This window comes from Drosophila hydei, unplaced genomic scaffold (assembly GCF_003285905.1).
Source record: "Drosophila hydei strain 15085-1641.00,03,60 unplaced genomic scaffold, DhydRS2 tig00008116-arrow-pilon, whole genome shotgun sequence".
NCBI lineage: Eukaryota > Metazoa > Arthropoda > Insecta > Diptera > Drosophilidae > Drosophila > Drosophila hydei.
The window spans coordinates 1,122,298-1,141,065 of record NW_022045829.1 but is presented as its reverse complement, the minus strand read 5'-3'; the positions used below and the strand labels follow the sequence as shown (position 1 = coordinate 1,141,065).

General features: G+C 37.2%; 1 protein-coding gene across 1 annotated transcript in view; it reads right to left on the bottom strand.

Annotated features, from left to right (window-relative positions):
• The window catches only part of LOC111596296, a 29,200-nt gene extending 22,359 nt beyond the window's left edge, over window positions 1-6,841 (bottom strand). The window contains exon 1 of the mRNA XM_023310452.2: window positions 6,775-6,841. The gene's annotated coding sequence lies outside the window, so the exon portion shown is untranslated. The remainder of the gene's footprint in view (window positions 1-6,774) is intronic.
• Between the last annotated feature and the right edge of the window lie 11,927 nt (window positions 6,842-18,768).

Below are 18,768 nucleotides of genomic sequence, written 5' to 3'. Positions count from 1 at the left end.
ATTGGCACAAATTATAAGTTATTTGCTCACAAGAATCAATCAAGAAATATTTTAAAAGGAATATTCTAAAAAGAATATAAATTAAAAATTAATATAATATATAGACTGCTCCGCATTAAAGATCAAAATACTTTATATATTTATATATAGTTATAGAAGTTAAAAACTTATTATTATAATAATTTTTATATATATTTTATATATTATATTAATGTCTAGATTCTTCAATTTGCCACTCACAAATCTCTCTGAAATCATTGAACATTTCTACAGGCTTTGCCTTGCTCCAGTTTAATGCCAAAATATTTAAGCCCTGTTCAAGCTCTCAAGCTTTCTTGGCAAAAAAAAAAAGAGTAAAAAGAATAAAAAAACAGTTGTAATTGCGCAGAGTTTAGTATAAATACAATTTTTTAGTCGTTTATCCTTGTTTTTTTCTGCTTCTTTTTTTTGGTATTTTACGAGCTGAGCTGTGTCTGTGCCAAGTGTTTGTGCTTTTAGCCGCTTGGCAGTGACTGATGTGCAGAAATTAATCACGCTCAAATAGAGCGCCAAGTGGACAACAGATTTTTTCTGTTTTCGCTTTTGTTTTTATGGAATTTGCTTTGGTTTTTGGGTTTCTTTTGCTGGTCTTTTTTGGGCGTTTACATAGCCTTTTAAACAGAGGCGCTTCCGGCCTTAACCCTTGCAATGAGCCAACGGGTGTTAAGGTGCACGCATATCGATTACGACAAAGAGAGAGAGAGAGAGAGAGAGTGAGAGAGGGGGGGAGTTGGAGAGAGAGTGAGAGTCATTGCTGCAGTTGCACAGTTAATGAATCCCAGCAGAAGGAGAGACAGAGCAAGAGAGGGAGAGCAACTGCAAGTCAATCAAGTTGTGTGTTGGGCGCATTCCCACAGTGCATTAAAGTCAAGGCAACAACAGCGCCACACACACATACCACAGAGCAACCGCGACGCCCGGCTGCCGCGGAGATACCTTAGCTTTTGCCAGTCAGGATTTGCAGCTGGGAACACGGAATGGGAATCTGGTCTGCGTCTCCCTCTGCCTCGCTCGCATTTTGCGGTTTACATTTACAGCTCGAGAGCAGCCGTTGGGCGTGAGAATTTGTCGCACAATTTTCGCTTTTTCAGCTTCTTCGTTATTTGTGCGCCACCAGGTGAGGGCGGCTGGGACAGTGTAGAAAGTAAAGCTTTAATCGCATTTAAAGATGCTCTTAACGAAAGTTGAATGCGCAGGCAAATCAAAAGGCAAGCAGCAGCGACGACCCGCTCTTGACCCTAATGAGCGCTGAGAACCGCCAAGCGTCGCATTGGACAGATGAAAGTTCACGTTTGCAGTTGATTAGCCATGGCAAAACTCAGTAATTAATGCTAAAGAGTCTCGCTTAAGCACAAATCTAGAAAGTGTTTTCTATTCACACTTTATTCGGGGGAAAACTGAAAACACAAAGACATCGAGTTGTACTCGGCTCCATCAGCCAATTCCATCTGCGGCTCAATATCTTGGACATTTGCGAGTAACTTTAGGAAATTTACAACTTTCTTCGCTGTTAAAACTAAAGAAATTACAAGTTTAAATTTAGTTTCTTTATTTAATTTAGAAACTTTAAGCAACATTTGAAGCTTTGAAATATTCACGAAAACTCTAGAAAATTGTACAGAAAATATTTACAAAGAGAGCGATTAACTTGATATGAGAGATATTTATAAATCTATATATATTTATGTATAGTATATAGCATAAGATATATATCATATGTATATTATAAGCTATTACATGAAATATATTATATAATAATAAGAAATTTGTAGTCTACGATTTCGCGCCATAAATGAAACTCGTTTTAAAGCACGTGAAGCAGCTAAGCTTAGTTAATCTATATTTAGTTAACTAACTGCAGCTTCCTAACTATTCACAATTTAGTAGTAAAAGTTGTTAATTATCTCATTATTAACAAATTTAGCTTTGAATTTCACTTAACCCAGGTCTTGGCACGCTCCAAATGTGTGTCTGCAGCGAAGTTATTTAACTATTTTTAGATACATATATAAACTAGTTTAGACTTAGTTCCAAAAACGTGTTCACGCTCCGAATTCAATAAGAAAACATTTGCAGAGTTTTTCTACTTAAAAATGAGACTAATAAACTAATTTCTGGCTAAGACTAGAGCTAAAGAGTTATGCAGTAGAGTTAGTATATTAACTGAAATTTAATTTGTATTTAATAATTATTTTTGTTAGCTAGTAATATAATCTCTCATGAACACTCTTATTACATTAGGCTAGACGCTAACTTAACTCGCCTTGGCTCGCGTTTCATACAATTCCCAACTAGTTTGAGCTCATCAGGCATTCCAAGAATCAATAGTTTATAGCAAGCTCAGCTAATGACAGAACTGGAATCTTTGGAATGTAAAGATCGAGTCTGACGATTGATTAGTCATTGTGAAATATACATACGACCTCAAGTCTGTTTACTTCACACTCACTGAGGGGTTTACTATAGTGTAAATTTATTATTTAACTAAACTTATTTAATTCCTTTTTTAAGTCCTTCAATTTATAGAATTATTTTATCAACCTGCGAGAGTGAGCTGTCTGCCATAAACTCTAATTTGAATATAATATATATTTTATCAAAAAATCTAAAAAACTTTATATTATTTTTATTTAAAAAATCTACAAAAAATTTATTTTATTTTTATTTTTTTTATTATTTTTTTGTATTTTATTCTTCATTTTATTTTTATATTTTTTATATTTTTTTTTGATTTATTTCCATTATTTAAGCTTAACTTTTAATATAATTTTTCTTTATTTTTTATTTTTCTATCCTATTTAAATATACTATCACTCAAGTGATCTGCCTGCCATAAATCTAAAGCAACGTCTAATTTCTATTCATGTAAAAAGTCTTTTTATAGCATTCTAATATAGCCAACACATCAAGTAATCTAATCTATTAATCTGATCTAACTAAATTATTTATTTTATCAACATGAAACAGTTCAGTTCAGAGAGATTGACAGCTTTGCTTGAAACGATTATGCGCCACGTTCGATCTGATTAACACTAAAGCATAATATGCCATAAAAAGCGCGCCATAATTGTTTTATGGCACGCCATTTAACACGTTGTTGTTGCTGTTAGCAAATAGACAATTCACCGATAACTTTCAGCTACCTTTTTTCACTTGTTTGTTAAATTAATTGTTAACAAAAAACAGAGCCAACAACAACTGGCAGAGACAGCGCCAACACTTTTTTGCTGACGCGTTGCCATGAAACACAAAAAATATATCTCGATATGCATATTATGGCCGATATTTGTATATATAATTTGCGCTGACTAAGCGCGCATTTAGCTGTAATTTAGCGTAGTTCGCGCGAATTCATGAAACCGAGCCAAATGCTAATCAGATAAACAAATATATATGTATATATCCACACACATATATATGTATATAGGTATCTAAGGAGAAAAAACCCAATTGAATATAGACTTGAAGATTTAGCTGTAAGTCTGACTGAATTGCAAATCACTTTCAAAATTTTGCCACTTGAGTTGAGCGGGAGGTTAGACGCAAGCCAGTTATGGCTGGCAGCAAGTTGGCATTTGACAAACTGTTATTGAAAGTCCGGCTCGAAATGTAAACATTTTCCATACACATAGCAGACAGACGGACAGACAGACATTCCCATACACATATGTATGCAAATGCAATTGACAATTGTCTATTGTCTGTTGTCTGCTGTTAGTCGCATGTGCGGGCGTGTCTTTAGCCTAACAACAGCTCCCAGAGACAATGGACAAAAAAAGAAACGAAAATCGAATATTATTATAAACATTTATGGTAATTGAACAATTTCCGGAATGCGCGTTCGAAAAAAGCCAATTGAGAGTCAGCAATATGAAATCGTCAGAGCTGGGCTTAAGCTAGCATTTGAGCTAAGCTAAATTAGTTAGACAAAAGTCTTGAAATTAGATATTAATATTTATTTAACTAAACAAGTTTTGAGATCAATAAAAATTGTTAGGTTAGGAATTTACAATCCTAAAATCTACATAGAACTTTGTGTTTATAACAACTTCAAAGCCAACTCCATCTTCCCAGCTCAAAGCCATACAAAATGGAAATTCAGTTCAGAATGGTTTAATGAAAGAGGCTGAAGAAGGCGTGGCAAAACCCAGAAAGTAGACAAATATATATATTAATTCACGATTCTGGATATAAGATGTTAAATTAAGTCCATCTAGCCATGTTCTGCAGATCGCTTGTCCGTCCATCAGAGCGAAAAAATCTCGCAAGTCACAAAAGCTAGAGACTTAAAGTCTTTAATATATATTCCTGTATACGAAACCTGAGCTTATCACTTAACTGCTTTCATAATTATGAATCAAAATCAACTCCATTTTTGAGCATAGCTGGAATACTACCAAGGCTACAGGTATTTCCTAGTCGAGCACTCCCAACTGAGTTGCTTTATTCCATTTTTTCAATATCTTTCAAGATCTTTAGCTGCATTATGAAGACCTACATATCAATTCCATTTCTAAATGATCTTCTGCTTAAGATAAGCTAGCCAGCCATAAAGTCCAAATCAATAACTCTATAAAGCGTAAAAGATCTATCGCCCATACAATTTCTCAATAAAAGACGCCACTACGTGCTTGCCATGGGCAATTTCTATATCAAATGAGGCGTATATCCTTGGGCTAGATAGCACGTTTCGCTAAGCCTCGCTTAAACAGTTTGCCTACCTGGGTCAGGTGAAAGGAGCTGCTAAAGGGCGCTAAACCGTAGCAAACCGCACTTGACAGTAGCTCGCACATTGCACAGGTAAGACTCACGTAGCCGAGTCGACTCCGAGGGTAGCTCGGCTGCTGCGCCTATTGTTCGTGTGCATTTCCTGATTTTTAATTAGCCAAATAATGCAAACAGCTAAAGGAGATCTTTTCAACTAAACGCTGCACAACGTGAGCGGCATGAGGATTACGAACTCAAATGCATTTTCTTCAAGTGAAAAACCCCAGACAGGAAATTAATTCAATGTCAATTAACAATTGATGTTCGGTAGACGAACTTCGCAGAGAAAACCAAGCAACAGCAACAGGCATTGCAACAACAACTAGTTGCAGCTATTAAGTTGTCGAGTGTTTAGTCAAAATATCATAAACAAGGCAACTAACGTGCCTTTGCAAGGTAATCAACAGACGAGTTACACTACTATTTTTATGAACAGAGCTGCTTGGTATAGGGAGACATGTAGTATATATAGTAAATATAGTATAGGTAGTATATATAATGTATGTATTATAATTAGTATATGTAGTATATGTACTCTATATACGATACATGCGATATATTGTATACTTAATATGCTGCTCTGTTCATAAAAATAGTAGTGTGCCTTGTCTTTTGATTACTACATATACTATATATACTCTATGTACTACATATACAGCTTATACTATATACACCCATATATCATTATTAACAACATCATCATCATTACTCTGAACAATTGTGTCTGGCAAATCAGTTGCCTAAGAGCTTAGCCAAAATGTTATTCCGCCTAGACGCACTTCATTTGATTTAATTAAGACAAATTTGTCAACAAATATTCAGCTGCTGTCTGTATACCTCGCTGTGGCCTCTACAAAGCGGGTAGCTCAGCTCAGCCACAGCAACACTAGGGCATTTGCCAGTCTGTGCGCTGCTCGCTTCGAGTCGCTGCCTTTAAGAAGTTTGGTCAGAAATAAGATTTGTCGTTAATTAGGCATTTGCTTAAGTGGCTCAGCTCTGGCTTTTCTTCTTCTTCTGCTTTTATGGATGAATAATGAACAGCGCTATGGGAAAATTAGTTTGAAAAGCAAAAGTTTGGCAAATGATTTGATGAACTCGATAAGAACAACTTTGACATTTGTTTCAGCTAATGAGCCCAAGCGAAGCGTGTGAAATATTCGATATGCAAAACAACAGATATAAATATATAGTTAATATATATAAATGAATGGAAATCCGTTACGAGTTACGCAGCTCAAATTTGTCTCGATTCGATTTTATGTAAACTTCGTTTAAACATTATCAAAATGATTGGGCCAATCAAGTTTTTATGTCTTTCATAAACATTCGAGTCGCCACTAATTAGCGGGCAGATTCATTTTGGGCAAAGCCAAAGTAAAATTTACATATGACAATAGTTAAGCATTTTCTTCGCTGGGAAGGTCTCAGCAGCGAGCGTGTGTGTGGCCCTCAAGGGCCACTAATACATATCACTGGAGTATTATGATGAAGATGTCAAACACGATGACAAACGTGCAACAAGCACTTATAACAGCGCGCAAAAATGTTGCATTATAATGCTGTCTTGGGGTAGTCTAGGATGATGCAGGGAAACGGAAATGAGTTGCTCGCAGAGTACCGTTTGCTGGGTTCACTCAACTCTGGGCTAAACAGCGGCGAAAGAGCAATTCGAATCAATTAGAAATTGTATCGCAGACTTCATTAGTGAAAATTCTTAACTTTCGCCAAACCAAACGAAAAGAAAAACCAGATCAAACGAGTCTGAGAGATAAAAATGAAGACAGAGGCAGATGCAAGACTTTCTAGCGGAAACCCGAAGCTAAACTGAATTATCGCAATAAATCAATTGAATAAAAAAATATAAAAACTGGGTTACTTCAAGCTGAAGAAGAAGCAGCAGCAGCGGCTAGAGTCGAGATCAGTTAGGAACATTTTAGGTCTGGAAAGCTTTAAATGCCAAAAACTTACCTTTCAAAAGTTCAATCAAGTTCAGATTTTTTTTGGATAATCCAAAGTGTGTGTGTGTGTATGAGTGTGTGTGTGTGTGTGTGTAATCCCAAAAAACTTTGATGGATTTTAAATACACTTAAAAAATGCACAAGGCCGTTTGTAGTTGTTGTTGTTGTTGTTTTTTTTTTTTTTGTTTTAAGGTTTTTCTTTTTCTTTCCCCTCTTTTATAGTTATGTTTCTTCTTTTGTTATGCACTTCACATTTTTATGCGTAGCCAAAGGCGCGTACGTGCCGCATTATGCTATATGATATCGATTCCGATTGGGGCAGGAAACAGGTGCAACAGCCCTGTGACGGCTTTTCGCAATCTCGTGTTTGTCAACTTCAACTTCGCCCAAAACGCACTTCCAGTTTTGTTTGTTGTTTGCACTAAAGAAGCTGTTAAGCTTTTTATCAGTTGTTTAAGGCAACGAGCTCAAATTAAGATCAGATCAACATGAACACAGAACCGACCGTTCAAATAAACCGCACTCAACAACGTTGCGAGTACAACTGAGCTGAGTAGCGCTGCCAGCGTCGAGGGCTAGTCGTAAGCAAGTGAACGAACTGCTTGCTAGCGCTCACATACACGCTCTCTATCTCTCTCTCCTTCACAGCGGCAGAGATCGAGCTGAGTGTGAGAGCGCAACAATAATAACAACCGGCAAAACGTTGGCAACATTTGTTGCTCAGCTATAAGAGAAATTAATAAAGAGCTCTGCATACGTAAATTATTAAATAAATTTATAGAATTATAATTATAATAAATTTAGTGATATTTAAAAGCTTAAAACAACTATATATGTGTATATATATATACATGCAATCAAATAATAGTAAAAATGCTTAGCAACATTCTCACAGCCAGGCAGCGTTGTGCCGCTAGAATAGCAACATAGCATATACTCTCGCTCTCTTTACCATTTACTTTTTCACTCACTCATTTTGCTAGCCAGCGAGCACAGCGTGGGTGCAAAGGAGATGTTGCTGCTTACTCTCTCAACAGCGTAGGTGTGCGTGCGCTTGTATACGAGTATATGTGTGTGGGTCGTTTTTGAAGTTTTGCTTCTGAGCTGTGGGCGACGCTGTCTGGGCGAACTAGTTCCACTTGCTGCGCTGTTCATTTCGAGTAGGCAGCGGAAAAAAACGAGTTTCCAATTAGAATTGAAGTTGCGTCCAGCATGTGGGTTTTGTTTTTTCGTCTGGGATGGGTAATTGCAGGGCGAGAATGAGAAAGAGAAAGAGAGAGAGCACGACTGCATCGGAGCGCCGGATGGGCTTGCATAAACACATCTGCGTGTGTGCGTGAGTGTGAAGTGCAAATGATTGCTGCAACATGCACTAGCAACATGTTGCTAGCAATCACATAAGATAAACATAAAAGTTCTTAGAACTTTAGTTATTATGCGCACGTTTCTAGCCGTTTATGGGCTAAAGACGCTTATGGACTTGCTATGAAATATTATAGCCATGAAGCAAGAAAAGCTAAGAAAAACGCTTTAACTATGGTGCTACACACGAACACCGAAACGAAAGTCAAATGCCAAATGTAATTTGCAGTCAACGTCGTCATTAAATTTAGCTATAATTTATTTGTTCAAACAAAAAAGGCAAAAAAATGCGACAAATTAATTACATTAAAAACAGGAAAAAAGTTTATAATGAAAGCGAAAATTAAAAAGAAACAAAATTTTGTCTATCAAATTATACATTTTTTTGGGAATTAACAATTGAAGCGAAACGTGAAAGAAGACATAAATAGAAAATAAAAGAATATTCGACTAGTTGATGTCCTCTCAAAATGTTGCCAATGTATTTTGTTACATATATAAGTAAAGGCTGCGATATTCAGTAAGCAATAAAACATTTGATTACAATCATCAAGTTATGCAGCAAATTTTGTAACAATAGATCTTAAGGTCTCTGAGATTTATAAGCTTAAAGTTGGAGTTACTTTAACGGCTAATACATATGTATATATACATCTCTTATATACAAATGCATATATACATGTTTATATACATAAGCTTACAGAAAACGGAATTGACATTTGATAATACTCTGTTATGACAATATTATGTGATTTTGATGAATTGATGCGATGACAGGAAAACTTTTTTCTTTGCGAATTATGCGGAAACCAATTTGGAATTTGTTTTGATTTTTTGCTGTTGTCTTGTTTGGCTTTGCAGCTAATTATGAATCGAATTTATGGCGAAGTAATTAAGTGCTTAAAAACTTTGTGTTTCTGCCAATTAGAAAAGGTCAACAGATTAAAGAAATATTAACAATCTGAATTTGACAATCTATATACTATATGTATAAGATAGACAAAGCGAAGCGTAGCATAAGCCAACCAGAAGTAAACTTTCTGCTGCATCTGCTGCTGGCGAGATAAGTTAATGGTAAACAGTTAAATATTTGTTTAGAACTGGATCGTATCATAGCACGCTTTTCACATGAGCGTGTGAAAAGCACACAAAAAGAACAAATGGAAAGCAAAAAGCAAAGTCTAGCTGGCATGTTTGGAGCACAGTTATAGTTATATATATATCTGGAGTATATAATTATATCTACATACATGCGTGTGTGTGTGTGTGTGTGGAGTTAGGCGTTGAGTTATGCCAGGAATGAGTAGCGCAGCATGCTCCAGTTACAGCTGCAACCGCGGCTTCAAATTGTGTAATAACAGACGTAGCCCTAGCTCAGCAGCATCTCACTCTATCTCTCTCTCTCTCTCTCTCTCTCTCCATCTTCTTCTTCAACCGATGCCGGCTGCAAGTAAATGGGCAACGGTCAGCAGCTGCCGCCACAAACGTGCTCCAAATGTAAACAAAGCAAATCGTTGGGGCCTTCGTCGCATCTGCCGCATTGCAATTGCAGCCGCAGTTGCAGTTGCAGTTGCAGTTGCACTTGCTGCCAACTTGCATCTGCGGCGTCTGGCAAGTGGCAAAGCCACTTCCTCAATCCAAGCCCCTCGCTCTGCAGTGGCCGTAAATCAAAAAAGGTAAAGTAGAAGAGGTAGAAGTAAAAACAGCGGCTTGCATCTTGCAAATGATGCTATCAATCAAGTTTTATGCGCGGCGTATCTTTCAGATACAATTGTATCTGCTGCATAGCATAATTGAGTTCTTTGGCTCCGCTCTCAAGTGGTTGCTTGTTAGGCGCACTTGTCGGCCATAGATGCCATAAGGCCTGAATAGACAAATGATACGAATCGAGTTTGCTCAGAATTTATGTTCATTGTTTGCTGTGCATTAGCAGCAAACACCTTCAATTACAATCTACAGATTACATAACTTGTTAGGCAGAGTTCTTGAAGACCCTTCAATGGGTAGAAGAACTTGAGACTTTTATATTTGAACTTATGTTTCTACTACAAGTATTTAGAATTTGATGATTTCTTATTATAATAAAAATATATATACAAATTTGAGGAGATATTTTTAACTGAAATATATTTTTAAAATATGTAATTAAATAAATTTATTTATTTATCTATTTATTTGTCTAACTAAAGTTCTACTTTTGTAAATAAAGTATAATTCATATGCAGTTTGTTCTAATCATTATAGAACACAGTTCAAGGGCAGTTGAATCAAGATTATGAGCATGGCTATGAACTAGATAGGCCCAGACCTCGTATTTCTATAAAATACAATTCATAAGCAGCTCGATGTTTCTTATGTGAGTCAAAAGATTGTTTCAAGCATAAATTAAATATATATGAAATGCAATTCATTTATTTACTTAATGTTGCTTATTCATTCATGAAAGAGCCAAAAGATTATATGCAATAATTATTGATCTGTCCGTCTGTCTATCTATTCCACTGCTCTTGAAGCTAAGGACTTGGAATTTGGTAAGAAGACTCGTGGGTTGCAAGGGCAATGTGCAACGAAAATTAATATATATTTTTACAATTTAATCCAATCCATATATCATATATATATACGAATATATATATTATATATACTTTTTAAGATCTAACAGCAAGTTTTGCAGTTAAATCGCAGCTGCACTCCTCTACAGTTAGAGCTAAAAGTATCGTTTGGTAAACTAGGTTTATTTATTATATTTATATATATTGCGCCAACTTGTCTATAAGCTAAGTAGGTTCCATTTCAGTAAGCAAATTGGCAACAGACATCCTTCGTTGATTTATGTAGAGCTATCAATATTTATGGCAAGTCTTATCACACCTATAAAGGCGCTGGCTTTGTTTCCCATCTTGGTGGCATCTTCAGCTGAAATTTAGTATAAGACGAAAGCTGTTGACGCTGGCAGCTGATGCCTTGCGATGAATTGCACGCCCAGAACAAACGGACGGACGTTGGCGCAGCGTATCATAAACATGAACTTCCGATTGCGACCTCTCAGGTGGCAAGTGCCACGAGCTGTGCCGCAAAAGTCATTAAGCCACACACAAAAAAAAAACTCAAAACTTGAGCAGCTGAACGGCAACAGCTTGAGCTGCAGCTAACCAAACAGGTGCCCAGCTCTGGCTCTCGTCTTGTTCATATCCGCTGTCAACGTCTGCTCTTGGCCAGCCTTTAAGGCGGGTCAAGCGGAAGGGCTTGGAGGGCTGGATTAGCAGCAGCAGCGACTGCGGCGACCTTCGCATCATCTGCGTTTACCAGGTATCATTTTTATTTCATTTCAAAGCACGACATAAAGCCCCGACACAATAGAATTAGTCGAAATAACGCGAATTATAATTTGCATGCGATTTTTAGTATTCATAAAGTTTTCTTAGATTTCGCTACGCATATAACAAAAGAAGCCCAAAGTTCCCAAGGAATTCAGCCGAGATGACCTTCAGAGCAGCGCTTCAAGCGCATGCTTTGTTGTTCAGATTGGACACATATAAATTACCTTCAAGCTCTATATGATAGTGGATGGATGGAGAGAGCGAGAGAGATAGAACATCGATATTTTAATCAAATTTATACCAGCTGAGCTTAAGGTGAGATAAAAGCTAAAAGAAAAGAAGTTTAGAGAGCGAGGGAGAGATGCAGCGAAATAGAGCCAAAAAGAGGAAGATAGAATTACAGAGAGAGAAGCAGAGAGAGAGAAAAGAGACAAAAAGAGGGAGAGAAAGAGAGAGGGAGAGACAAAAAGAGGGAGATATATATACAGATAGAGGGAGAAAAAAAGCGAGAGAGAACAGGAGAAGGACAGAGAAAAAGAAAGAAAGAGAGAGAGAGAGAGAGAGAAAGAGACGGAGGAGTAAAGAGAAAGAAGAAAATATAGGTACATAGAAAATATATAGAAATATACAGACAGAAGAAAAAAGGAGAGAGCTAGAGCTAGAGAGAGGTACAGAATCAGAGAGAGAGAGAGATACATGGAGGGAGACAGAGTACGAGAGGGAGAGCGAAAGAGAGAGAGAGGGAGTGTGTATCTTGAGTATTTCAGAAAGCTTTTATACTTTCTTAAAACATTTCACCTTCGTGGGGTTCCACTGTATGTCCATTTGCTTTGTTTGCATTCTGATTTAGATCTTTTGGCCGCTCGCTGATCTTCTGCTAACTGTCTACAAATTTCATAATTAAGATGATAAATTATGGCCCACAGATTTATTGTGCGAAATATTTATAACTTTTGTTTGAACCCGTTCGAGCAAAGAACATATTTAACGAGTTAGCAAAAGGCAAAGGCAACGCAACGACCTTAAGCAACTGCCTCGGGCTTTCACTTTCATATTGCTTGATTTATAGAGTTGACAACAATGCGTCGTCGGTTCATTCAATTCTCAATTTGGCACACACACACACACACACACACCTGTGTGCCGCAAAGCCTGCACAATAAATCTACATTAAATGACAATTTAAATTTAAGATTTGGGTAATTCGGGGAAGCAGCATAAAAAATGGCCACAGCCGCAAGTGCTGTGAAGTATAAAGGAAAAATAATAAGATTTGCTTTTTCCCTTAAAGACGCGTAATAAAATAAAAGACTTTCGATCAAAAGCACTTGACGCAAAAAGTGTAAAGAGTAAATCCCCCGCGAAAAGAAAGAGGAGAAAACGCGCTGAGTTATGTTTTTGCTGCGCTGAATGTTGTTCAAGTGAACGAGGCGTGCTTCAAGAGTTGTAGAGCTTGGCTAGCTTGCGCTAGTCGGTAATACTCGACTGGAATATACCCGGCACTGTGTGAAGCAATTGAGCTGGCCATCTTAGATGCGGGCATTTAAAAGACTTTGGATCTAGATGTTAAATGTAAATGATATTTTCAGCACATGTTATAATACTTACAATAAGTGGAGAATAGGATTAAGAACTGAGCATAAGAAAATATTCATGTATATTTTATATTTAACAGATATCTGGCTACGCTTAATCTTAATAGACTTCAGCTCAGATTTTTATTAAGAAATTAAGAATTTCAAGTCTGCCGTTCTTGTAGTATTAAAACGGTTAGACTGATAGAGGGATATGGTTGAACCTCTATGTGATTCGTTATGCCCTCTGCTGCATGTGACAAGCCATTGCATAGAAACGCTTTACACTTTTAACACACTTTGCACGGGTTTCAGCAGCATCAAAAACATTTAAAGTTCAGAGAAATGGGCTTCAACTTCTAAAGCAGCCCTCGTTTACCCAACATTAGCCACAACAGCAGCAGCAACAATTCGTGGCAGTGTTGCAAAACGTTGCAAGCAGTTGCAAGCGTTTCGCTTTTCATTTAATTTCGCTTTAAGTAGAAAATCGAAATGCAATTGAAAAGCGATTTGATTGGCATTTCAGCCATTGATGTTCATGTAAATGACAAAATAGTGAAATTGTGAAATTGTGAGTGGCATGTAATCCGATTACAACATTCAGCTAGTTAACTCTTTCTCTCTCTTTCTGCATATGTGTGTCAGCGGCTTGCTGTTTAGTCTTGATAGGAAAAACTAACTGAACCTCAACCACCTGCTGCGTATAAATAATATCATTTACAAAACATTTACACACACACACATACTCTCACATATATATTTACAATATTCATATTCCCAATGCATAACGCACAAATCATAAAGCCATTAATGTCATAAATATGTCTAAATTATGCCCGAGTAGACACAGAAAGCTAAAAGACCTGAGAGAACTCTTTAGCCAATGGCTTCATGAAAACTGTTTTCTAATGGAGTTTTAGGCACAGCAGTTCCTCTGTTTGATTTATAGCAATTTCTATATTGAAAGCATTTGCTGGCAATACATGCTACTTAGGCACAATATTAGTATGTAGAAACCATCTTTGGCTATAAAGAAAACGTCCGCAACGGATATCGTCAGACTATTTCTGAAATATCTGTTTCCTGCACTTAGTAGAACTCGTTATTAGAAAAGAAGTAAACTCGCTCTTTGACGAAGATATTCAAGCAACTGTTGAGATAGTCTTGCGATATACAGACAGGCCAACAGGCCACAGGGTTCCCAGGGTATTCCCGACTCGGACACTGGCAGCTAACCGATTTGGTTACGCGTTTTCATTGTCTTAATTTTAACTATATTGAAGAACTGAAAATGCCCATCACATTGTGACAACCAAGTCAACAAATGCATAAGCGTGCTCTAGTCGGGAGTGAACGACTCAGAAACACCCTGAGCACAGCGCATAGTTTGCTGAGTGGCAAATCAGTTAGTGAATAACGTTTGCTCAAGATACCTTACCTTCAGAGTATAACACCTATGCCCAATGCAGAAGTCTATAACTCCAGTATTTAAACAAAATTCTTTTATTTAATTTTGTGTGAATATAATATCGGAAATATATATAATCTATGCAATGATTAGAGGCACCAGATGATCAGATGATCAGTTTGTAATGCATGTAATAGAGAAAAATATATATTTAATATTTCAAATCTCAGGCTGTTTTGGCTTATGATACAACAACGCTCATACGAATGGACAGACGGACGGACGTGATTCGGTCGATTCAGCTCTTCGTCATATTGCATTTAAAATGGCATAGGGATATACAAATCCTACAAATAGGAACTTTTATTATTAAACGAGTCGAGTCGCACTTGTAACAGCATAAGTTGTCTTATAATTTGAATACTTAAGGAGCTACAGGCCTGAAATGGCCCTTAGACACGTGGCAAGCCGATAAAACGCCGAGCTCAGCAACAAAGTTATTGTTAAGATTTAATCGATTGCTGTATATAATATATTATATTAGTTACAAGAGAAGAGTGAAGCAAATATAGCTCAACGTGGCATTCAAGGACACTTGCAAATCAGAGAAGTTATATAAGAAGTACAAACATATAGCGAATGTGGCAGGCGTAGCAAATACCTTAATTCCAGCCACATCCATCTCAAATAGCATCTAAATCAGATTGAACACCCAGCCATAACGAAAATAAAATAAAATTAGCACGCTTTAATCCAGCAAAGGCTACAAAACCAAGAATGACAAATGGAAAAGGCAGAGTCACATCTCAACAGGTGGCAATGATGATTCTATACAAGCTACTGCTCTTCCAAGTCATCGGTGAGTACCAAAAATACTACAGATATAACAAAGTGATTACATTTAATAATAATACTCGATATAGCGTACACTTTATGTTCAGCCGATAACTCAATTGAGGATTCACAAGGATCGGCTGAGAGTGAAAACTACAATGAAAGAGGTCAAGAGTCGCAAGAGGTGTTGCCTAACCCACCAAAAAATGGAATTGGATATACAAAACCGTTAGTGATTGAACCAAAAAATTGCCCTCTATGCAAAACTGTGAACTGGGATGAGCTGAACGAGGAAAATGCTAAGAATTTAACAAAAGCTCTGTCCAACCTATCCGTATATCTCAACAATACTGCTCAACAGTTGTTGCAAGAGCTACAGATGGACAATTTGCAATCAGCTATGAGAAGGGTCTCCCAACTGTATGCATATATCAAAGGCGATGCTCAACAGGTCGATCAACAGGACGAAGATGTGGATAAAGTTCAAAATGAAGATCTACGTAAAATTCAAAAACAGGTTTATCCCAAATGGAACGTGGATTCCGTGAACGAGCAACAGGAAGGAACTTTGAATGCAACTGCTAAAGCTTTACATAAAATATATAAACATCTCAAAGATAGCTATCAACGGAATTTCAAACCACTTTTTAAAAAAGTCATGTCTAAGCTACATTCATTTTTCAAACAGAAAAAGCAGTCGATATACAGAATCAATCCAGCTCTAAAGGAATTTGTATCTGAACTGATCGCAAATGTCACAGATAATAGGCGAAAGAACTTGAGATCGACTAAAGAAATTGTTGATGAAGATGAAAATGAAGAGAATTCGGATAACTTCGACGAGGAAGAGAAAGAAAACTCCAATGCAAGTCAAAACCCACTTCTAGCACAACTGAGAAAAGCTCTATCTAAGCTATATAATAAGAAAGTTAACACTCAAAAGAAAAAGAAATACAATTCCAATGCAAATCTATATTTAACGGATTCGGATTCGGATAACTTGTACGAGGAAGAGCAAAAAAACCAACGTCTAGCAAAACTAAAAAAAGCTCTGTCTAGGCTATATCCCATCAATGTTTCCGCTGAACAGAAAAAGAAATACAACTTCAATACAGTTCTAAGAGAATTTGTATCTGAACTGATTGCAAATATCGCGGATAATCGTCGACAGAAATCGCTTAAGGAGCAGCAGAAAGACGTTTTTAGAAAAATTCTAACCGAGACTCTATCTGACCTATATCCACGTCCCCCAACTGATGATGACGACGGTTGGGATCCCACAGATGATGAATATGACTTCGATTCTTACCCCCACAGAAAAAACCAACTTCAAGCTAACTTGAAAAAATCTCTACGTAGGATATATCCTATCATATATCGGCAGCGATCATTTACAAAGAAAGCGAAGGATTTTTTAAAAAAAGTTGTAGTACACCTACAAGAAACTCTATCTAGCCTATTTTCTATCAATATTCACGCTCTACAGAAAACGAAATACAAAATTCTAAAAGATTTATCTGAACCGATTGACACATATCCACGTCTCCCAACTGATGATGACTATAATTGGGATAACCCAAATAAGCCCACAGATGATGATTATGACTTCGATTCTTACCCTAACTGGAGTATCTTGGACGAGGCACAGGAAAGATATTTCAACGGAAGAAAAAACCAACTTCAAGCTAAACTGAAAAAATCTCTATATAGGCTAAATTCAATCAAAGTTAACGCTCGACTGAAAAATACAGCTCTAAGGGAAGTTGTATCTGAACTGATTGCAAATATCGCGGCTAATCGTCGGCAGCAATCACTTAAAAAGCAGCAGGAAGACTTTTTTAGAAAAGTTCTAAGCGAGAGCCTATCTGACCTATATTCAGATCCCCCGGATGAAGATGACTATAGTTGGGATTATTCGGACGATCTAAACCTCACAGATGAAGATGAAGATGAAGATGAAGATGAATATGATGATCAAGAAACTTCGGATAACTTGTTCGAGGAAGCGCAAGAGAACCAACAACTAACTACACTTCAAAGATTTCTGTCTAGGCTATATCCTAACACAGCCAACGTTCAACCGAAAAAGAAATACAATTTCAATATAGTTCTAAGAGAAGTTCTATCCGACCTGTATCAAAATGCCTCAGATGAAGATGAAGATGAAGACGAAGAGAATTCGGATAACTCCGACGAGGAAGGGAAAGACGATTTCAATACAGTTCGAAAACAACTTTTAGATGAGCTATATGCATATATCAAAGCTAATCATCAACAGCATTTCGATTCCTTGAGTAGAGAGCAGAAGCAAAATTTGAAAGCAGTTCTAGAAGGTGTATCTGAACTATATGTGCATCTCAAATATAAAGACCAACAGAATTTTGGTACAGATCTCGGACTCGAACAGAACAGCGAAAATGTAACAGAGTTTGTTAAGCACGGTGTAGCTTCCCTATATGCCTATCTCCAAAGAAAATATCAAGAGAATGTGGATTCCTTGAACGAGGAGCAGAAAGAGCATTCGAGAGCACTTCTGAATGGAGTATCTGAGATAAATGCACTTTTCAATGAGGGAGCCCAGTATGCACCCCAAGAGGAGAGTACTTCAGCTGGATCGACGACTGAAAACAGGTGGATTAAAATATTTTCTGGGGGAAGCAATTTGACAGATGTAAGCTCACTTTTAAGCCAACGTCTTGTCATCCTAAATCCCGTGATCAACCCTGTCTATGTCTATGCAAATATGGGCTCTGACGGAGAAAGGCCAGAGAAGATTGTCTTGCCAGAAACAACTACTGAAAGTGAAAATTTAGCAACACAAACAAGAGCTGAAACAGAAAATGAGACACCGCAATCGGAACAGGCTGATGGCAGTGCAACACACACAAGGGGCGTGACTAGCGATGCTGCTCTGACTGAAGAGCAAGCTGTTGCAAATAGCATTGTGAGTCAAATTAATGAAGTCCGGGCTAATTCGGGATCGGGCAGTCCCAACCTTTGGGCTATTGTCAACAATCAAGATTCAACGGCCAAGACTATCTTCGAAACAGGCTTGGTAAATGTCGTTAATTCAGGTCAGACTGATGAACAAGCAAGTGAGGCAGTCAGACAGGCAAATTTCGATAGAGGAAAATTGAATAGTCAAGTCTCCATATCAACCAATTCCGCAAAACCTTTTCCAACTTATGTAGACGACTCCTTACCAGAGTATATAAGAAGGCAATTGGCAATATTGGGATATGATCGTCGAGCAAGTGGAGTCAATAGAAATCCAAAGAAACGACTGTTGGGCTCTTCAAATCAACATTCCATTATGTATCCTGAAGCCGTAGTTGATGATTCTTCGGTTTCGCCTGAGAATAAAACATCAAATGCTTCGAATCGAAAGTAATATCATAGAAAAACTTAAAGGACAGAATATTTACCACAGCAAAAGAAGAAAACAGACACTTTCCCGCTTTTCTTTTCTTTTAATGATTTCATAATTGTAAAAAAAAATAAAAAAA